General features: G+C 51.0%; 1 protein-coding gene across 4 annotated transcripts in view; it reads right to left on the bottom strand.

The window, feature by feature from the left end:
* CERS4 (ceramide synthase 4) overlaps positions 1 to 17432 on the bottom strand; it is a 51479-nt gene extending 34047 nt beyond the window's left edge. The window contains exons 1-2 of one of the 4 annotated variants that reach the window (XM_044419084.1): positions 17341 to 17420; positions 11368 to 11495 (exon numbers count right to left, since the gene is read on the bottom strand). The gene's annotated coding sequence lies outside the window, so the exon portion shown is untranslated. Of the gene's footprint in view, positions 1 to 11367; positions 11548 to 17340 lie in introns of all 4 variants that reach the window. The other 3 variants (XM_044419086.1, XM_044419085.1, XM_044419083.1) reach the window with 3 other exon arrangements.
* Between the last annotated feature and the right edge of the window lie 5169 nt (positions 17433 to 22601).

Genomic DNA, 22601 nt, shown 5'->3' on the forward strand with positions numbered 1-22601 from the left:
GAAAACTTGCATATTTTCAATTTTGCTTTATAGACATATTTTACAAGCTAAAAGAATGCACTCTGAATATTATGCAAACAGAGGCATGTTTCTGGGTAATCCCCCACCAACATATACAAACCCCATTACAAGTTAATCAGAGAACTCTGCTGCACGTTCTGTACCCCAACTTGGCTATGGAACTTACTCAGCCTGACCTACCTCATAGGCATGTCATGAGAATAAAACAGAGAAGCGGAGGAGAAAGAAACTACAAGGGCCACTTTGGCTTCCTGGAATATACATGTAAGGATGGATGGATGGATGGATGGACCGGAGAAGCTTTGAGCATAGGGCTGGGATCCAGGATCCGATTTCCTTGAAAGGAAGGGAACTCCCTCTCACAGAAGTTTTGGAGATCTCTCCCCAGTACATGTTCACGCATGCTCGCACAAAGCTCACCCCATTCAGCTGGGTCTCCCTGTCCCAACTCTGTGTGGTACTTTTAGGGGGTGGGAGAGGCCATTGTGGGACGGTGTGAGTAAGGAATTCCACCTCCTACCAGCCAAAGTGGATCAAACCTGTGACAGATCAATGCCCTGGATCCCTAATGATTGCTTAATATCCGCATCCTCTGCCCTGCGCAAGCACACATGGAGAAAGATGGGTTTCCTCCCATGACTTGCTGAGTGGAAGCAACGTTCAGATGCTCTTTCCTGCGCGTGCATGCCTCCCTTGGCCCAAGGATGAGTGTGTGGGTGGGGGGCAGGTCGACCTGATTCGTTCTCACTGGAATTTCATTTCCGGCCGGCAGGCTTTTATCAGCCTTGGGTGTGTTCCCAGCAAGGGAGAGCCATGCCAAAGACCCAAAGCTCTCATGCAGCTGTGCAGCCACCCCATATTCCAAAAGCTTATTTTGATTTTTACAAAAAGCTGAATCTGGGGAAGGTCTAACAGCTTTGCAACAGAGTGGTGACTGAGCACATGCAGAGTGCCTTTCTCTTCTGGAAGCAGCCTTTTAGGGCACAAGCCTATTCAAGTCTAGATAGAAAACAGGGCTACAATTCCCAGCCTATTCCCCCATCCAAACATGCACAGGATTGCATCCTGGCAACATCTTCTGCAAGCCCACTTCAGGGCACAGCCCTCAGATCCTCATGAACTCCAGGGGCAGCTGGGAAACACTCCCATTCCAATCACCCTGCGGAAAGAATGATCTTTGCCTGTCCTCCCTCCCCATTCTTCCTTTCATGTCGTGCTGTTTCAGATCCTAAGCCTGCAGGCAAGAACCGCCAGGGGACGGGTCGATTCATTCTGTGTAAGCCATTCTGGGGCCCTTTGGCTGAGCAGCAACATAAAATGCTGCACATAAGAAAGAAACAAACCCAGTCATCTGCGCCTAGGCCAGGAAGCAAACATACAGCCCAGGGGAATCGTCCGAATTTATCAGCTCCCTGTCCAACTTTCAATGGCCGTTTGAGACAAACAGGAGGCAGATTTTCAAGAAAAGAAGAGGTGGCTAGCGAGATCCCAAGCGCTGCTGGAAGTGAAAACATGCAGCAGCTGTTTTGAGTCGTGCCTTTAAAAATAAGCACAGCCACATTCCCATCGCCATCCAGGCCACGTCCTGCACCTGACGGGTGAGCCAGTGTTCCAAGTGCCTGGCGAAACGGCGTTGCAAAGCTCCCCCCCGCCCTGCACAGACTCTATTTTTTGCCAGACAATCCGCTTTCCCAGCCGTCATTGTAGTCTTGGAGACGGTCCACCCGGCCTATGGGGCAAACTATAGATCGCACAGCTTTAAGAGATTCTAGGTTTGGGGCAGGTTTGGAGAAAGAATAGTGAGCGCTTAATCTCAGAAGGTCAGGCAAGAGTGGGCAGAAACTGCGTCAGTGAGCCAACCAAGGGAGTGGGAAAGGAAGCCGTCCTCTGCCTGCTCAAGATGAATTAAAGGTTTCTCTCTTTCCTTGGCTAGGCAGAGAATCGCCGTGTTGCTAGGCTAGGATTCCAAGGGAGTCCAAGACCTGAATTTATGTCTCAGTGCCCCAGATCTAAGTGTACAATGCAATTTTCAAGGGGTGTGGTACCTGCTCTCCTCATATTGTAACACCCACCCACCCCAGTGGGAGTCCTGCATGACAGTTAAAATTGGGGCAGGACAAAGTTTCTCTATTGGTTTGAAATGATTTGGATTAGCATACAAATGAAATGAAGAGCTTATTTATTGGATATTGGAGGAGGAATAAATTGGCTGGCTTTGCTACCTGTGAAATTTAAATAAATCCATGAGTTTACATTAACATCTGCATATGCAGATAGAGGGTAGCATCTGCATTTTTATCCAGATTTGTGTCTTATGGGCAAGAACCGGAATCTTTTAAGTTATTAGCAACACCTCTAAGCGAGATGGGTCTCTCTCTTTCCACTTCAGGTCATCAGTTTAGCTTGCATCTGAATGCAAACGGACTTTAATTGGTGCATTTAAACCAACATGCAGATCAGTGCTCAATTATCCTTTGAAATACTTCCAACTTTGCAGTGGCATTCTCTAATTAAAGATGTAGCCCAATATTGGGGGAAAAGCACACTCAAGCTTTGTGTCAACATTACTGGTGAAAACAACATTCCAAATGTTGAGGAAATGGCTTTGTAAGAACATGTACTTTCCACAAAATTGCATTCAGAAGCTCATAGATTTGGAGAAACATGCTGCAACCCCATTCAATTCATACTGTGCCAAAAATGTCCTTCACTTTCAACCATTCCCACTCAGCTGGGTAGAAACAAATGCTTTCAAACGTGCAGAAATGTGTAGAGAACAGATAAAATGCACACTGTACCTGCCGCCACTTTAAACTTGGGTAAACTCAAGTGCACAGCCAAACCAATTTTGAATTAAAGGATAAAATCCCTGGAGACTGCGGCAGGAAAATGGAGGCCTTTTAGCAGAGGAAGGAAACTTTCAGGAAATTGGAGGGCAGTTTTTGGCACAAGGCTAGCTGCACCTGTCTCCTGCAGCTCAGGGAAGGGTTTCCCCCACATCGCTGCCTAGTGAGAGAGACAGAATGGGGGCTGCCAACCAGGGACAGCCTAGCTACCAAAAAGATGCAAGGCTTGGGCCCACAGGGCAAACATAAAGCATGTATGTTGACAGGCATCTGCTCTAACATCTCTGTGTTGATTTGTCTACAAAGGTCATGGCTACGAAGGACTATTTGTCCCTGTTTGTAAAAATTGGTGTATGGACAGGGGAGAGAATGGCATGTGACTTCAGGAGGAAACCTCAGGCAGAAGGATTTGTGCACACAGCAGCAGCAGGACAGGAAATACGTTTGGGCCAAGAGCCAGCTCAACGGGGATGAGATGCCAGGGAGCAGGGAGACTGGGCTCGCCCTTTGCAAGAGGCGACATTCCGAGGTGGTCACCTCAGGCTCTGAATCAGAACAAGAGGGGGCCGAAATGCCACGGCCGGACAAGCCAAGCAGCTGGGAAGAACCGGCTCACGTCTGGCTCGGGGGAAACACTGCTGAACGGGCAGAGCTGGGGCAGCCCGCCATAACACGACGCCTCCCGTGTTCCCACGTCAGCAGTGCCCGATGATCCCGCTGCCTGGCCCATGAGCAAGGGAGACTGACTTGAGGGTGGGGTAAATCTGCCTGCTTGGGGAGGGAGGAGGCGGCTCTGATCTGAAATGAACTTTGCAGCCTGACCCCCTTCCCTTAATCACTGTTATTCTAACTTCACTGGCATCTTTTGATCATGACTTCCACAATACTCCTTTTGGGTCAAAGCCAACTTACCTGGCCAGCTTTAACATACCGAAGACCCATGCCCTCGATCTGCCTGGAAGTGGGGGGAAGACCACCCTCTGACAGAGCGTGTATGTGTGAGTGCCCACAGAGAGAGGAGTGGGGAGGCAAGCTCCAAATTAAAAATTTGAGGCTCCAGCCAGGTCTTGCTGTTGTAGGGGCAGTGCAAAGAAAACTCACCAAGCCATGCCCCACCTCTGCCAGCTGAGTGTCCACCCTGTGAAAAACAGCTGGGGCATTTCTCCTCCCCCTGAGAAATTCACCTACATTCAGGGGTTAAGTATGGGTTGAATGTGGGTTTTTCTAATTGTCAAAACATGGGTTATCAGAGCCCAGCCATTCTACCAAGACATAGCTTATTAGCCATGAAGGCAACCTGTAGCTTTTTTGTGAGCTGGGGACTGCTCCCCTGGTTTTTTTGGTTGGGTTACTCCACCCTTGTGTGTGGCTCAAGCCACACTGAATCTGTGTCCAAACCCACTTACTGAACTTCTCAAGCGCTGCTGAGGCAGCCCTTGGTTTGCCTTGGAAACCTTCTCCTCCAAATTTCACTCCAGGTTCTGGCATCCTGAACTACCTGATCAAGTTCTGGATCGATGTGTTCTGGCATTCTCCATTCTTTGGTTCTGTTCTGTTTTTAAATTTCCATAGCTAGACCTATGCCCAGACTGAAATTCAGGCTGAAACTCATGAAGTTCTGTTTAACTTAGACAGAAGACCAGTGCAGGACTGTGTCTCACAGGAAGCTTACAGGCATGACCTGTGCTCACACCCATTTTTGCACAAGAAAATACATTTCTACATGCTGGCTGATGATCATGTACTCGAACATGCAAGTTAGCAAAGCTTTCACCATAGTATCCCATGGCATTCTGATAAGCAAATGAACAACAAGGTGGATGAGGCAGAAAACTATTACGCAGATCCAGAATTGTCTGCTAACTTGAATACAAGAAGTGCTCATCACTGGGACCTTCTCAAACTGGACAAAGGGTTCTTCAACATTTTAATTAATGATTTTGATGAGGAAGTACAGGGAAAGATAATAAAATTTGCTGAAGATACAAAACTCGGTGGAATAGCAAACACCCTGGAAGACAGAATGAAGATTCAGGGCAATCTTGATCAACTTGAACCCTGGACTGAAAGCAACAGGAGGAGATTGAATAGGGACAAGTGCCAAGTCCTCCACCGAGGAAAAAAAAACAAAGGCATCGATACAAGATGGGGAATACGTGGCTCAACAGAACTGAAAAAGACACAGAAACATAGAAAACAGAACGAGTCAGAAGGGGTCTCCTGGCCATCTAGTCTGACCTCCGTCAATGCAATGCAGCTGCAAAAAGGGCAAATGATATTTTGGGATGTACTAATAGAAGTATTACTTCCATATCACAAGAAGTAGAAGTTCCCCTATCCTCTTCATTAGTCAAACCTCATCTGGATTACTGGGTCCAGTTCGGGGCACCAAGGTTTAAGAAAGATGCAGAAAAATGATCCAGGGCAACAAAAACGATCCAGGGTTTGGAAACACTGCCCGACTGAGGGAACTGGGCCTGTTCAGCCTTGAGGAGACTGAGGGGGGACATGTGATCCCTCTAGAAGGACCTCGAAGACTGTCACAAATAGGAAGGTCAAGATTTCTTCTTGCTGATGCCAGAGTCTAGAACACAGAATAATCATTTCAAGTTGTGAAGTCCCAGATTCAGGCAGGACATCAGGAAAAGCTTCCTCACCATCAGAGCAATACGGCAGTGGGACCTGCTGCCTGGAGAGGTGGGGGCTGTCTCACACTGGAGACAACTGGACCATCACCTGAGAGGGAGGCTGTGAATCCGTGTCCTGCAACAGCTCCGATGGCTTTGTCAGCCCTTTCCAAGCTTACTTTTCATGACTCTATGATCCCTTGAGGCAGGGAAACTCGCTGATACTTTCCCACCATTGCACATTTTACACAGAATTGCATGTGGGAGAACTCGGCCAGGAGTATTTTATGGGTATGCCCCCCCCCCAATCTCTTTTCCCTCACTGGTTCCTGAAGAATCCCATAGGAGCAAGGGCCACACCCCCTTCCCTGGGCAACCAATCATTCGCGGCCTCCCAAATCTTGTGCAGCGTCTCCCCCATCCTAACAGAATGGGGACAGCTCCCAGTCGCATAAGCGGGGCCCTTGCTTTCTGTCCTCAACAACTTTGCCCTGCCCGCCCTGGGAGCAATCTGGGCCTGGGCTTTTGGCTTCATCTCTTCCCTGCTTCTCCAGGGGAGGCAGTGGACAGCTCTCCCGTCCCATCCCACTAATGGGAGGTGAAAAAATTCATCCTCTTAAAAGCTCAATCTGATGTTTAATATTTAATTTTGCTCCCTGACTGTTTGGATTGATTTTTAAGCCACACGCGTGGAGCCTGGAAAATCAAGTAAAAATGTAAGCCATGCCTTGAGAAGATTTAAGCACAATTAGGTCACGCTCGTGCCAAAAGTCCAGTGAGGATGGAAGACTGCAGACTTTTATTATTTATTATTATTTTATGTAATATATTTTTATCCCACCTTTTTTCTTTTGAGGAACTCAGGGGGCTTACACAATGCTTGCCCTCCTCTAAATCTGGTCCTCACAACAACAGCCCTGTAAGGTAGGCTGGGCGGAAAGTCTGTGACTGGCCCAAAGTCACCCCTGGACCTCCAGACCTCCAAGCCCAGCCCAGCACCCTCACTGCTGTGCCAGTCCTGGCTCTCGGGTTCCCCACAGGTCCTGTGCTGACTGTACTGCTGATCGTGCTTGACGTGGTGTGTAGGGGGTGGGGTGTTTTAAAACCCAACAGTCCAGGATTCTGCAGCAGGTATAAATGTGAAGGCTACAGAGTTCACTCGGCATATGTTTATTTCCTCCAGTGTGACTAGGGCAGGGGTCCTTAAACGTTTTCAATAGGGGGGCAGTTGAAAGGTGCTGGCGATGGGCGCAGGCTGCCAAGGCGGTGCGAGTGGGGGGGGCGCAGACTGGGACGGGATGGGGGGGCATGCGCGTGGTGAAGCAGGGGCAGCCACACACAGAGATCCTTTTCTCCGAAGGTCCAAAACAATCTCCTTGTGAGCGAGCCCCTGCATGGCAACACCGGCTTGCTCACAAGGAGATCCTTTTCTCTGAGTGAGTCCAAAACAGTCTCCGCACGAGCAAGCTGCTGCCTTGGCACATGCGTGTGTGCACCAAGTCCAAAACCTCTGGTGGGCCGCAGTTTGAGGACCCATGGTCTAGAGCAGGGGTCTCACACTCACGGTCCGTGGGCCAACTGCAGCCCATGGGACGATATTTTGTGGCCCCCACTTGATATCAAAGTTTAGTGATAGTGCGGCCTGTGCGTTTTTCTCACACGCACCTGCGTGAGTCGTTACCCTGGGCGCAATGTTCCCTCTAAGCTGCGCGCCAGGACGGGCTGGGCACGGGGAGGGGCCCTGCGGCCTTCAAAGCGCCGGCGGCGCCCGGGCCGGCCTCTGGGAGCGACGCGGGGTGAGCAGCCCCCCACCACCGCTTGATGTGGCCCAGCCTCACCCAGACTCTACTTCCAGCGGCCCCCAGGTAAGGTGAGTTTGAGACCCCTGGTCTAGAGGAACACAGACACCGAAGTCCTGATTCCCACATTGCCCAGGTATTGGATTCGCCCAAACACTCTCAAGCATATGTAAAGGAGCAGTAAGTCACTGTGCACATGAATTCTAAAAAGGAGAAAGTCCCACTTTCTACATTGCCAAGTTATCAGCCTTATTAAAATGCTTTCAGACATAACTAAAGAACAATAAGGACTAGAAACTTGCAGGGAGGGTTAGGGGTGCTTAAGAGGAAGAAGGTCCTGCTCTGTGCATTACCAAATTATCTGGTTCACCCAATGGCTTTCATGCACGTCTATATGACAATTACAGTTAGGAACTTGGTTGGACATTTAAAAGCAAGGAACTTCTGATTTCCAGGATGCTGCATCCTGGACTGGCAGTCTTTGTTTGTCCTTGCACGGGACCGGAGCAGCCCACAGCTCTCCACTGCAGAGCCTCACATGCTGCACCACAGGGGTGCAAACCTCTCTTGGCTCCAGAGGAGTCTGGCTGGGGGTCTGTTCTAGTGGCGGGTGGGACGGGAAGCATAAGGGACATGGCAGGAAGCAACAGGGGAAGGCCTGACTTCCAAAAGAATACCAACCTATTTTAATGCTCCTGCTGCAGGCGAGTAACCTTATCCACGCAAAGCGGGGTAATCTCTAGATAATGGGGGCTTGGGGAAAGGGAGCCTGGTCTTTGGGGCCCCTGGAAAGCCAGACTGAGAAGCCCAAGTTGCCAGGTTTCCCACAGGCCGAGGTCGCCCACCCCCAGTCTAGGGCTGGAAATAGGATGAAAAAGTGAAACAAACCTCCCCGAAAGCCAGTCGACATTTGGCAAAACAAGGACGAAGCCACCAGCTCCTGAAAAAGCGATTCTTCCCTCTTGCCTCTTGGCATAAATTGCATTCTCCATGCAGAGCCCATTTGTCCAAGCCAGGACACGCCGGGGAGCCCGAGAAAGGGCTGTGGGAGACTGAGGAAGCAGGAGAGCTTCGAGTAGGGCTCGAAACAATTGTTGTATGGCATTTATACCCCGGCTTCCTTCCTCTTGCAAGGTGCCCCAGGTGTTTTACAAGGCTCTCCTCTTCACAACAATAACCCTGCAAGGCAGGCTGGGCTGAAAGAGAGGGCCTCACCTGGAGCCACCCCATAAGCTCCATGGCTGAGTGGGGCTAGGACATGGATTTCCCAAGCCCCCCTCTGGCACTCTTGTCACAGAGCCATGCTGGCTGAGCCATGCTGCAGCATCACAGGGAAAAGGCAGAACAAGTCCTGCTTAAAATCCTTTTTGAAAATTGGCTCTTCTACCCTGATGCTTTAAGGCAGCCTTTCCCAATCTGAGGCTTTCCCATTCTGAGCTGCAGTCCAAGCCATCAAAAAAGGCTGCATTAGAGAGCCTGAAAGGGGACAGGTCCCAGTCCCCATTCAAGCTGGCTGCTTGCGAGATGACTTTGGGCCATCTGGACTACCTCACAGGAAACAGGGAGCTCCTGCCCTCGTAACCATACGTGCTGCCCAGGGCTCGAGCAGAACAGACATTCAGGAAGTGCTACATTTTGGTTTGCTTCTAGAGGTATCCAATTGAGCCCCAAATCAGGGGCAGTTTCTGGGTGCACAAATGCCCAGAAACTGCCAGGGAAAGGGGGGTTGGCTGGGAAGGGGCACAGCAGCCTGGGGAACCCCGGCATGCCAAGCTAAGATCCCTGGGGAGACAGATATGGCTCCCTGACCTGGTGTTCTGCACCTCTGCTGTAAAACATGACATGGCATGGCTCCTCCTTCCATCTCCCCCACTCTGGCTTCAGGGAGTCCCCAGTTTACTATGGTTTGCCATTACATCCAAACCAGAACAAACCATGGTTTGATTAACATTTTGGCCAGACCAGCACACCTGGGGTTTTTGATCCTGGCTTTTCTGGGAAATCCACTATTAAAATCTACCACAGCAGCTGGATCAGATGCAACAACAAAATCCAGTCTGTTGAATGTCAAAGCAGAAAGATCCAATTTCTTTCTCGCTGCCAAGGTGGCAGAGGAGAGGGAACATTTCCTATTATCACCAAACTACGTATTATGAGCCTGGAAGGGTTGTTTTGGGCCCCTCATTACAGGAAGGATATAGCCAGGTTAGAGTCAGTGCAGCGCAGGGCCACAAGGTTGGTGGCCAGTTTGCAGGGGATGCCGTATGAGGCGAGACAGAGGGAACTGCGTCTCTTCAGCCTGGAAAAGAGGACACTTAGAGGGGATATGTTGGCGACATACAGGGATGTGAGAGGGTGTCACACAGAGGGGGGCAGAGACCTGTTCTCCTCTGCAGAGGAAGGCAGGACGCGCTGCCAGGGAGCCAAGGTTCAACTTGAATGCCAGGAAGCACTTCCTGGCAGTCAGGACCCCGAGGGTGTGGAATGGGCTTCCACAAGAGGTCGTTGAGGCCCCATCGGTGCGGGTGTTCAAGAATAGGCTGGACGTGCACATGGTGGGCATATCATGAGTGGAGCCGGCTGGAGCCGGGGGTCAGACTAGATGGCCCAGGAGCCCCTTTTGACTCGCACTGTTATGTTTCTATGTCTCCTCAAAATGCCTGCTCAGACCAGAAGTTCATTTCGGGAGTTGCTTCCCAAGGTGCCCCACTGAACAAGGTGAGATGAGTGGCTATTAAGCACAGGGCCCCACAGTTGTGAAACACCCTCTCCAGGGAGGCTTTCTTAAGACCACTACTGTGATTTTCCGGCATCAGAAGAGCATTTTACAAAATAAATAAATCCCAGGCCTTGTGCATTTTTGATTCTTGAATGTTTGATGAGGAAGAGAATTTCTGTCTGGCTTACTTGTCGGATCCTGCTGCATTGTTTCTTTGATCTCAAACTGTCATTGTGACATGACCAGAAGTGGCCCAGAAAATGTGGGCAATCAGGTGGCGTTATAAGCAGTGCCCCTGCACCCCAAATATCTAACCAAGGAAGCCTGAAGTGTGTTTGGAAGAGAGCGATTTAGAAATCTCTGAGTACCAAACAGTCTTGTGTCCTCCACTCCCATTATCCATGGCAAATGGAGCCTGCTGGGTGAGACTGATGGGAGCTGTAGTGCCACACTTCTAGATAGCACCAGACTGCAGAAGACAAGTCTAAGATTAATACAGCACTGGATGAGAAACAAGGCACTGCCCCAGCCCTCAGCCCTCGCTCGCTCTCTCGCACAGAAATTCTGTGATGAAGTGGGGCTCCTGTGGCCAAAGCAAGAGTCCAGGCACTGTCCAGAAACACAGGAGCCCAATACTTTTGCTGGGACGGGGCAAAACCCAAGAAGTGTTATCATCAGGAATGGCAGGCAGAACAGAGTGGGCCAAACCATCGAGCTCACGACCCGCAAGCTGAGACCGACCTTCCAACCTGGAGTCCTCCAGATCTTTTGGCCACCAGGAGATATGCGAAGCATCCAGAGGCAGGCAGCTTGGGGTGGGACGGTCTAAGACTCCCCAGCTGGCAGCATTTCTGGCTGCTCAGCACAGGAGTCTCCTTCTTTCTTTGGCACAAGCAATCCCACTTGCAGGCGTGGTGAAGGCTCAGCTTTAAAGGAGTAGATAAATGAAGTAAATTCATGCTGTCCAAGCCAGTGCTGACATGCAGAAGGGACAAGATATGCTCACAGCCGTTCCAGAGTTGCACGAGAACCAGCAGGCACAAACTACACTGAAGCAGATGATAGCCAAATGTTGGGAGAAACTTCCTTCCAGGAATGTCTGGTGGTGGAACCAATTTTCCTAGGGAAGTGGCAGGTACGCCTTCACGAGATTTGAGCAAGGCAGGAATGCTGCCATTACAGTATGCTTGTGTCGCATTGGGTTAGTTTGTATATCACTACAGTCCCTTTTGGCTCTAAAATTCTGAAATTCTATCAGCAGAACCTCCATGTTCAGGGGAGGTCCACCTTTGGATGCTGGTATTCATCCAACAACCAGAAGAGCCACAGATTGCATGCCCTGCTTGAGGACTCACCTGGCTGGCTGCTGTGTGGGACGTGAGTGCTCACCGGATGGACCTTGGCTCTGACCTCATGAGACAGCTCTCCTTAGGCCTTCTCTCGCCAGATGATCTGCTTCGTTTGGCATGCAAAAGAGAACGCTCTGCTGAAGAGAAAGGCCAGGAGTCCATCAAATTCACTCTGGCCAGTGATCACTGGTGAAAGAAACACACGCTCCTTGAGCCCACGGGCTTCTGGTTTATTGGTCACAATTATTTCCAGTCTCCTGTAACTCGCTTCTCTGGAACAGACTGTCCAAGAAGTCCAGGTCAGCTCCCTGTTGTCCCTCTGCCAGTTGGCAAAGATGTTTTTATTCACATGAACCCTTTGGCTCTTGAGCTGTTTTTGTTTTGGAAGGATTGTTTTTAAACCGATTTCTAATGTATCTCTTTTGTCATTGTGTCCATCAACTGTTTCAAATGACTATGAAACTATATTGAAATGTTTGAAATTCCCCTCACCTTTTGTGTCACTTTCTCGGTAGACATGCAGGGAACGAATCAAAGCAAGCATTTGATCAACCGATCGATTGATCAATCAATCAGTCATAAACAGACTAACAAACCTACCTATCTGGAAATTCTAGCAATAAAATTAGGATATGCTACTGAAGTAAAGATCTGCCATGGACGTAGCATCCCTTCCCCGCAACAGCTTGCGGCACGGTCCCAACCAGTTCGCAGCTGCAGTGCTCAGAATTCAACCCTCTGTTTCGCCACTGTCTAAATATTAGACCAGCAAATGCCCCTTTGTTTGATGAACAAGCAGCTTGGCCAGGCCTGCTCCTTTGTTTGGGGGATCATTGAACCCCAGAGGTGGAAAGGGACTTGCATCTCCCACAGAAGGTCATCCACGTCTTTCTCAGTTACTATTTTCTGCCTTCCACAGCCTGTTGCAAAACATCTGTGGCTTTTTCGATCAGATAGAAGCAGATAAGGGATATTTGTCCAATGGCATTGAATGGTCAGACAGTCAAAGCGGGAAAAGACAGTCCTCCTTCACACAGAGGAAAGGCAAACAGTGACTAATTTGATCTCGTCTGATCACTTTAATATCAGACTAATTTAATCTAATTTTTTGATGGAGTAAACTCCCAAACGAACAGAGGAAACAATGCGGGCACAATCTACCTTAACTTTAGCAAAGCTTTCAACATAGTGCCCACAACATCCTGATAAGCATATTAGCAAAAAGTGGAATAGATGGAAAAGCTGTTAGGTGGATCCAAACTGGCTGCTGAATCAGACACAGACAGCGCTCATCAGTGGCACTTTCTCAAACTGGATGGAGGTAACCAGTGGGGTGCCACGGGGTTCAGTCCTGGGCCCCGTGCTCTTCGACATCTTCATTAATGATTTAGATGAGGAAGTACAAGGAAAGATAATTGAACTGACAGAAGATGCAAAACTGAGCAAAATAGAACACCCTAGAAGACAGAATGAAGATCCAGAGTGATCTTGATAACTTGAATCCTGGAATGAAAGCAATAAAATGAGATTCAGTAGGGACAAGTGCCAAGACCTCCACCTAGAAAAAGAAACCAATGGTTTGCTATAAGATGACTGTACAGAGCTCAACAGAACTGAAAAAGAAAAAGACCATGGAGTTATTGGCTAACAGCCAATAATATGAGCCAGTGATATGGTGTAGCTGCAAAAAGGGCAAATACTATTTTGGGATGCATTAATAGAAGTATTACTTCCAAATCACAAGAAGTTGTAATTCTCCTATATTCCTCCTCAGTCAGACCTCAGTCAGTTCTGGGCACCAAGATTTTAAAAAGATGCAGAAAAACTAGAACAGGTCCAAAGGAGGGCAACAAAAATGATCCAGGGTTTGGAAAGTCTGCCCTGTGAGGAGAGACAGAGAGAACTGGGCATGTCCAGCCTTGAGAAGAGAAGACTGGGGGGGACATGAGATCCCTCTATAAGGTCCTCAAAGGCTGTCACAAAGAGGAGGGTCAAGATCGCTTCTTGCTGATGCCAGAGTGCAGGACATGGAAGAATCAATTCAAGTTGCAGCAACCCCGATTCAGGCTGGACGTCAGGAAAAGCTTCCTCACCGTCAGAGCAATATGGCAGTGGAACCAGCTGCCTGGAGAGGTGGTGGCTCTCCCACACTGGAGGCATTCAGAAAGAAGCTGGGCAGCCACCTGAGTGGGAGGGTGTAAACTGGTGTCCTGCAACAGCAGGGGGGTGGACTTGATGGCCTTCCTGGTCCCTTCCACCTCTACTATTCTATGAGTCTGTAAAAGCAGGAGCAGCCTCATTTTATGCACAAGGACAGGAGACCTTTTCTTGTGTGGCTAGTTTTCTACTTGTGGGGCACTGTATTATTATTATTATTATTATTATTATTATTATTACATTTCTATGCTGCCCCTTGCCGAAGCCTCAGGGCGGCTTACAACACGATAAGATACATTGAAATACAATAGAACATAATAAATTACCAATAAATACAGAAATACAAAAAATACACTGAGATACAATAATATAAAATTAAAATTAACAGTATAAAATAAGTAAATAAAGAATATAGGAGGAGGAAAGAGAAGGAAGAGGAAGTTGCCCTGGCCAGATCATATATTTTAACAATTAAAATGATGTTTAAATAAAAAGGTCTTTACCTGGCGCCGAAAAACCAGTAACGACGGTGCCAGGCGGACCTCTTTGGGGAGTGAATTCCATAGGTTGGGCGCCACCGCAGAGAAAGCCCTCCTCCGGGTACTTACTCTCCTAATTTCTTTCATGGAGGGTTCCCGGAGAAGGGCCTCTCCCGCAGATGTCAAGGGGCGGTCGCGCATATACAGACATAAGCGCTCGTTCAGGTAGCCCGGACCCAAGCCGTTTAGGGCTCTGATCTGAGGCAGAGGAGCACTCAGGTAGAGGGCTTGCTTCCTAGCACCTAAAATGGTGCAGCTTAGATTTTTAGAGCAAGGGCATTTTGGAGAGCATTGGGTTAATATTTAGGATCATTCCACAGTTCAGACTCTTAACTACCCACTTTCAGCAGGGACAGAGAATGTTTCATTTCTTAGCTTGGAAAGGTGGGCTGGCAATGGTTGTGTCCCCACATCCCTCCCTAGAAGCCCAGATGGTGTGGGGCTGGGCGAGCAGGCCTTCACTGTTTGCTTGTCTGAAAAAGCACTTCGTTCATGCCCAGAGGTGCCCTCATGTATAACCCATAGAACCCTGCCACTGGGAAACAGTTTCCAAAGCCAAGCTGTAACTTCTGAGTCCTAGAATAAGCATAGGCTTCTCAGGATGAGAAAAGGATAAAAAATACGAAGCAGAGAAGGAAAAGTCTGGCACTGAATGAAAACAAACATTATGGCAGAGGCATGCCAATATTTAAATGTATCGGGGAGAGGTGGCAAACAGCTTCCCAGAACAGCTTGACCCAATTTTTAGGGGTGACAACAAGCAGAAGAATCAAACAAAAGCTGTGTGTATTGGGGTGGGGTGGGGGAGGGGCAGAAAGCCACAGGTCTTTCATTGCAACCCCTCTAACGAAGACTAGCCTCAAAGAAAAAGTGTGCAGATTTAGGACCTGCTACAACCTGAAGGGGTCCCTCCTAATCCCAGAGGTTTAATTTTATTTTAAATAATTGTTTTGTTCACCTGCCATGGGGTGAAAGAGAAAGGGCATTCTGCGCATGTTTAGGGGCTGTGCAAGCAGCCTTCCCCAACCAGGCACTCTATAGAAACTGTCAGACTGCAGCTCCCAGTATCCCCAGCCACTGTGCTCTTTGAAGGGGTTTACAGCCTATCTCACCTGGTAGGCAACAAGCTAGGGAAGCCTAGCTGAACAGTGTCAGATTAGGGCTAGGGGGACTCGGGTTCCAATCCCCACTTATTTCCTCAGCCTAACCTACCTTGCAGGGTTACTGTGAGGAGAAAATTCAAGAGCGGGAGACAGGATGCCCTTTTCTTGGAGGAAAGGTGAAATTGCAGTTCAACTTTGCAAATAAATGAACAGGCAAATCTTAGGTTTTGGCAAGGTTATACTGACAGCGTTGAATCAATGAACAGTCTTCCGTTAAAAGCACCCAAGCACAGCAGCCACGGCTGCAAAGCCTGACCAGACAATCAATGAAGGCCCACAGAATCCTGTGTCAGTAACAGAACGTACAAAGCCAAAATGTGGGTTCTGCCAACCCTTTCTCGACACTGCAACAAAGCACAACCAACACGAAACAGCCACACTGGGCCCACCCTCCCTTCTGACTCTGCTCCTCCGCTTTGTACTTCAGCAGCAAGGCGGGGGGGGGGGGGTTATGGGATGCAAATCTCTGTAAAATCTACACAGGCCGAGCAGGGGCAGACTTCAAAGTAATACTAGGATTTATTTACATTCCATGGGAGGCAAAAGCAACAAAATATTTTCTTCTCTACATCACCTCAAACCAAATGCTAATTCTCTCTGGCGCGTGCTCTCTCCGTCTCTCCCTTCCAGCCTAATTGCCCTGCAGGGGAAAACGCGGGGGGGAGCAGATCCGGGGCCGCAGCTCCATGAGTAAGTGTTGGCAAAGCTTTTCCTTGCATGCTGCTGGGAGAAGCTTCACCTGCCCAGCTTCTCCCCAGTCCTGGCTTCATTTCGGAAGGGAGGGCAGGCAGCCTGTGGCCGCGATGGTCGACAAAGTGTCCTTGAGCCAAAGTGCAGTGCAGTTCAGGGCATCTCCCCACTTCATCTCCCCCCCATCCCAAGCGCGAGGGCCTGAGAAAACGGCCTGGGAAGGCTTTCTTCAAATTAAAAATGTGACACGGCTGCTCTTTCTTTGGCAGGGAGAACTCGCTTAGCAGGGGCTCCGCCAGGGAAGAGAAATTGGCGGGCTGGCGGCTGGCTGCAGAAGCGGCGAAAGCGACGCGGTGTGCCGGGGAAGGGGCGCGTGCCACTTGTTGCCCCCGCGCCTCTCCCTGCCTGGCTCAGGGCGGCGGGCTTGGCACCGGCCCCCGGCAGCCCTCACCCCGCCGGCGCCCATCCCCATCCCCGGCCACGGCCACGGCTCCCAGCCCCAGCAGACACCCTCAGCTCCCTTCGCGCCGCACCCAGCAGCTCTCCAGCGCCCGCTCGCCGGCCCCTGCGCCGTTCCCTGAATGCCCCCTCGCCACACGCAAAAGGGCCGTGCCAACGGCGCGCCGGCACCAAGCAGCTCCCGGCCGGCACCGCCACGCGTCCCCTCCCCGGTGCGAGCAAAGCTCCGCGTGTTTCTCGGGACTACGGGGCCCGGGCTCCACCCACGTGTGAACACAGTCCGTCGGGATGATCTGTGGGCGCCCCCTCCCCGTTTCCCGCGCCCGATTCGGGAGCCTTCTGGGCCTTTCCGGGCACCCACCGCCGTCGTGACACAGGACCCAGAACGCCAGCCCGCCCCCGCCAAGCGCCCCTGCGGAAAAAGGCCTCGATCCGCGCCCTCGAGGCAGCAGTGCGCCAAGTGCCTGCATTGGCCCTCTCAAGCCCTTCCCTCGCCAGCTGTCTGGATGCCCTCTGGGTGCCCCACGCCAGAGCCGCGACTTAGGCGCCCACCCTGAGCCTCCGCTCGGCCGGCAGGACTGGAGGGGTCCCCGGCCAGACCACCTGGATGCCGCCCCGAGAGGGCGTGGGGTGGGCTCCTCTCCAGATGCCCACTTCCTGGAGCCCCCGCCCGCCTTCCCTGGGCTCCAGGTTGCGCCCCGAAGGCGCCCTCCTGGCACAGGCGCCGCGCCCGCTCCCCAGAGGGGCCCGGGGAGAAGGGCAAGCGGGAAGAGGCCGGGGCCCCGACGCGGGGGGGAGCGGGGGCGTTCTGCCAAGCCGGCCCCCACGAGCGGCCGACTGGCAGCCCCACAGACGCCTAGCCTGGCGGGCGAGCGTCGCCTCGAAGGGAAGCCTCCCCGGGCACGGCAGAGGGGCCTGGGAGAGTCCTCCGAAGCGCCCCCGGGAGCCCGCCCCCCCGCCGCCCCTTATACCTGGCGCCGCAGGCTGCTCTCTGGGCGCCGTTCGAGGCTCCCCGGCTGGGCTCCGGACCGGGAGCGAGCGAGCGAGAGACGGCCGGGCGGCCCCGGGAAGGAGGAGCCCCGAGGAGGCGGGGAGAGGCGCTGCTTCATTCCCTCCCCGCGTGCCTCCTCCAGTCTGCCAGGCCGAAGAGGAGGAGCTGCCCGACCCCCGCGGGAGCCTCGCGCAGAACGCGCCTCTGCGCGCGTGCAAAGAGCCTTCCCGCTTTCCCCAGGCCGGGAGGTGAGCCCTTGCTTTAGAAAAGAGAACGGAAATGAACACTGTCCTGCCGAACGTTATTGGCTGGACGCGCGAGACCGTGAGAGTGGCACTGTGCCCCTGAGCATGTGCAGAGCGGATGCTAAACGAATGCATGTGCTACATCATAATACACAAGGGGCACCAAGGCGTTATTGCCAGTCCCCAGGGCTGGAGTACGTGGGGCTGTGAGTATGGTTGGGTGTCCTCTGAACGCAGGCAGAGTGTATTGTCAGCCCGCTTCCCATCAGGTAAATCAATGAAGAAACTCAGTGAGAAGACCCGTGAAGCCCACGGGGTGTCTCTGGGCCAGTCCCTGCTTCCCAGGCTCACCTCCCTTGCAGGGTTGTTGGGATAATAGATGAGCAAGGAGAACTGTGCAAGCACCGTGTGATCCTTGAATGAGGAAGGAACACCAGGTAGAAAATGCATTAAGAAAGAAAAGGAAGAACGTCAGCATAAACCCAAAGGTTTCATTCTGGCACATCTTATCCTCACAGCACAGAGCGGGGGTCCTGGAGAGTGCAAACACAGATCGTCTGAGCTTATGTAGATGGGCAATACCATGCTAATGGATAAGCACAAGCAGGTGTGCATGTGCGTGTGTGTGTTGGGGGGTGTTCAGTGACCCCAAGATTTACTTTCAGCATCCAAGCCTGGGCATCTGAAAATGGTGAATTAAGCTTGACGCAGTGTCCCGGAGTGCCTTTCCCTACCATGGAGGAGACATAAACAGGGTTTTTAAGAGCTCTTAGAATGCCTGGATGATGACAGTGTGCCTCTGAGCATATCCAGAGTGTTCTCCCATTTCAGTGAGAAGTCACAACTGGGTCTTTGAGCCAAGCGAAGGTTCAGTCCCTGGGTGTTTCTTCCTTGCAGTGTGTAGAAAATCCACATGCATCTCTGAGAATGTCCAAAATATTATCCCTCTGAGAAGCCAGGTCTAGCACCCCTCCCTCCCTCTCTTTCACATGCACAGACACATGCACAACAGTGCTGAGATTCATTGAATGGGCTTTACACTCTAGTTGTGTAAACCCTTTTATGAACAAGCCTTAATTCAAGGAAACCAGTGCTGTTCATTCAGGTGTAAGCACTTCCAGCAGTTTGGGGAGTAAGAAAAAGGGGTGATAACAGGAATCACAAACCTGCAAGTCTCTGCAAATTGTGGGGTGGGGGGAGCGGGAGGCTTTGGACTTCCATCCCATATGAAAAGTGCCCTATGCCCCTAAGTCACCCCATGAAAAGCAAGTCGATTTGTGCTTGACAGATGCTCCCTCCGCACACAGTCATTTTTCTGGTGTGTGACATGGTCCAGAGCGACTTGTGACAGGCATTGGGGGCAGAAAGCTCTCAGACTGAGCCAGGCTCAAGCTAAGACTAATCGAAGCTCACCTTTTGCATGTGTGTGGAGAGAGAGGGGATGTTGTAAAGTTGCACTTGATTAAAGGGCTGTGCAGGGAACAGCCTAGAGGCGAAGTCTCCAGGCCACTCCACCCACAATGTTCCCATGTGCATGGAAGTTTGCATCCTGGTTTTTTCAATGGAAAAAACTATAGACTGGCAGACAGGGTGCAGCTCCAAAGATTCAGGGGGAAGAGACTGTTAGAAAGATGTGGAGGCAGGTAGTCAAGCAGACGGCAAGAAATTCAGAGCAGAGTGGATGAGTGCAGAGAGCCAGACAGAAAAACTGGGAAAGATGCACTGAGAGAGAGGGTAAAAAGAGGGAGAGAGAATGAGGCTGGCAGACACAGGGAGCTGGGAACTGCCAGATACCTTTCCCCTGCAGAATGCCATGCCCTTGCTCCCAGGACGCCTGTTGATGCCAGAGTCAGCCATGTTCTCACTTTGCATTCAGCAAAGAGGGCTGAGCGAGTGTGTGCGGGGGGGGCGCCTGCTAGAGAGGTGGCAATTTCCACACCCTGAAAGTGCAGCAGACCATGGGATGATATCCAAGGCCTTCCTGGGATCCTCGCAGCCATTTCAGCATCCGTGCTGAATTGGGTGGATGGGGGGTGGAAGCGTGAAAGACTGTCTGCTGTGGGTTGAGTGTTCCAGCCATGCATCCGCCCCTGCACAGACTTAGCAGATCATCCTCTCTCTTTATTTGCTGCACTTGAATCCCAGCTTTCCACAACGACCTTTGGAGGTAGGGCAGATTGAGAGACGCACTTGTTGAGGTCACCTTCCCAGCTTCCTGACTTGCTCTGTAACTAACCACTATGTCACACCAAGATGGGCACTGATGGGCATAATTAATTGCTGCTGCTGCTGCTCCTGTTGTTGCTTCCATTTCTATACTACTCAATAGCCAAAGTGGCCTGGGCAATTTACAGTTCCTTCCCATTGTGTTTACGACACTCCTGCAAGGCAGTCCAGCACGGTGGCTTGCATGCTGGAGGCTGCTTGCCCCAGGCCACCAAACATGGTCACTGCAGTGTCCAGCCCTGCACAGGGGTGACTACCTCATGCATAATTGTGAGAGGTAAGTTGGAGTCCCTCTTGGTCCTGAAGCTCCCTGGGCAACTTAGGGCCCTCTGTGGACTGGACAACAGGGTGGTCGTGAGGATAAAATAGAGGAGAGGCAGATCATGGAAGCTGCCTTGGGTGGGTGGAGTGGGGAAGCCAAAGTCACGTGTTTCCTTTTCTTCTGCTTTGTTTTTGCCTGCCAACTCATTTCAAAACTGCAACTTGCAAAACTGCAGTTCAAAATCTCTCTCCCACACACACACTATCTGCCAGTTCCCCCCATTAGGTTATCATGTGTGATAACCAACACAGTTATCTCAGTCTGAGCAAAGTTTTCGTTTAACAGCTGAGACTTGGCAACGGTGCATTTCTCTTCCTGGAAAGAAGCTTGCTTGGCATGCCGTGGAGGCCTCATGGCTGCCTGCAAGGTTTGCTTGCAGCAAAGGCCAGACTTACTGTATTCTTCACCCCTGAGGAACACTGTTGCAGTAACTGATCCGGTCTAGGCAGCTGGGATGGCCATGCAGCTCAAGTCTCTTTTGTCATCCAATCTGGATTTCCTTCCAACACCAGCTTGGCACAGCTGACTCGATGGCACCCCTGTGTGGAATGTGGAGGCTGCTGCATGCAACAGGAGCAGCATGCTCTTTGCATGCAGAACCAGTTGGTTGCTGGGTGCGCAGATAGGTGTGAGAGGAGGATGGGGGTTGGTTTTGCAGCTGCCAGGGCGCCCCAAAGACCCCGATGTCTCTACAAAACACCTTCTTGGCCTGGTACCCTTTGATTGCTTTCAGCTCTCCTTTTATTGGCCCTGGCCAGCATGGTGATGGGAGTTGTAGTCCAAAACTGTGGGAGAGCACCAGGAAAGGCTGAAGGCACTTTTGCTATACCCCATCTCAGTTTCTCAAACCCGTAATCTGCTCTGTCAAGACTGGAGCACTGGGGGCACCTCCCTGCGCTGTTACCTCACATCTCTGCTGAGCTCTCCCCACAGCAAGGTCTCCAGCTGCCACTCCAGGGCAGATCTGTCCCGGGCAGGGAAATACTGGCTGTTGTGCATCCATTTGCAAACAGTCCTTCCTCTCTCAGATCTGCGGCTGGGGCAAATCTGTGCAAGGGAGCTGCAGGAGGAGTTCCATGCCTGCCCTCCATGCCCAGGCCAGTATTCCACAGGGGACTATCTAAATGGTGGCATATGGTTAGCATTTAGGCAAATGGTAAATCCCAGGACTCCTTGCAGGGGTGGCAGTGGCAGGAAGCAACGCAGGTCTGAGAGGGAGACAACCACTTTAAGCTCGTAATAGGATTGCATGTGCAAGGTGCCTTCTTGGAAGGACACATCACACCTTGCTCAGTCACACTGATATGCCATCAAGGCATCAATGCAGAGGAGCATAGTTGGGAAAAGTGCCTCCGTGGCCTCCTTCCCATCTGATTCTCAAATTTAGCTGCAGAATTTGTTGTTGGAGGGTGTGGTGCAGAGAAGAAAATTCTGCCTCCTTAAAGGTTACCTGTTTGTTATCACAGCAGCTCCATTCAAACCTGCCTTGGGGTGAGCCGCACCCCTTCCCTTGGCCACACCCACTTTCCCACAGCCGGGAATCATTGGTAGTGCTCCAATTTTATTTATTTATTTATTTATTTATTTATTTATGGATTTATATTCTGCCTTTTTCCTACAAAGGGCTCAAGGCAGCTTACATCTCCTCCTCCCTCTTATCCCCACAACAACAACCCTGTGAGGTAGGTTGGGCTGAGAGTCTGTGACTGGCCCAAAGTCACCCAGTTGGCTCCATGGCTGAGTGAGGACTAGAACCCAGATCCTCTGAGTCCCAGTTCCACGCTCTTAACCACTACGCCACAAGGATGCTTAACGATCCCCTGTAGGGTTCCATCTGAACAGTGAGCTCTTCAGTCCCACCTCACCAATTTTAACTCTTTCGTGAGAAGTAAAGCATAAGACCAAAAGAGACAAAACAGAGGCAAGGAAGGGTTGAGACAGAAATGTATTTGGATGCATGGCAGTTATTTTATGTGGGTTCTGGTGTCTGAACAGATGTAACACACACCCCTTTGGGGCAGGTCAGGTTATCTGTTTTGGGAGTCCTGGGGAAGGAGTACACATTCTTCTTTTCAAGCAGTCCCTGTGATACACACATCACTATTTACTCATTTATTTGTTGAACTTACAATAAATAGCCCTGCAAACCTCTCTGAACTTTGTCCAGCCTTTGGCCAAGGGAATGAGCCCCCCGGGATCACCCAAGAGGCTGCGTTGATAGAGCAGCGATGAGTTTCACGTTCCTCCAATTAGAGTTGAAGCAAAGTGCCCCCGCCCCTCCAGAAGCAACAGAATTTACTTGCCCTCTCCCTCTAATCCCAAAAAACACTTTGCACAGCAGATTCACACACAATGCCCCCACCCCGACACCACCAATGACCACCCCACGCTGTTCCTAATCTTTCCTGGAGCCACCAGGATGTCGCAAACAACTCCCGGCCGTTTCCC

Source organism: Varanus komodoensis, unplaced genomic scaffold (assembly GCF_004798865.1).
Source record: "Varanus komodoensis strain SLA01 unplaced genomic scaffold, ASM479886v1 scaffold99, whole genome shotgun sequence".
NCBI lineage: Eukaryota > Metazoa > Chordata > Lepidosauria > Squamata > Varanidae > Varanus > Varanus komodoensis.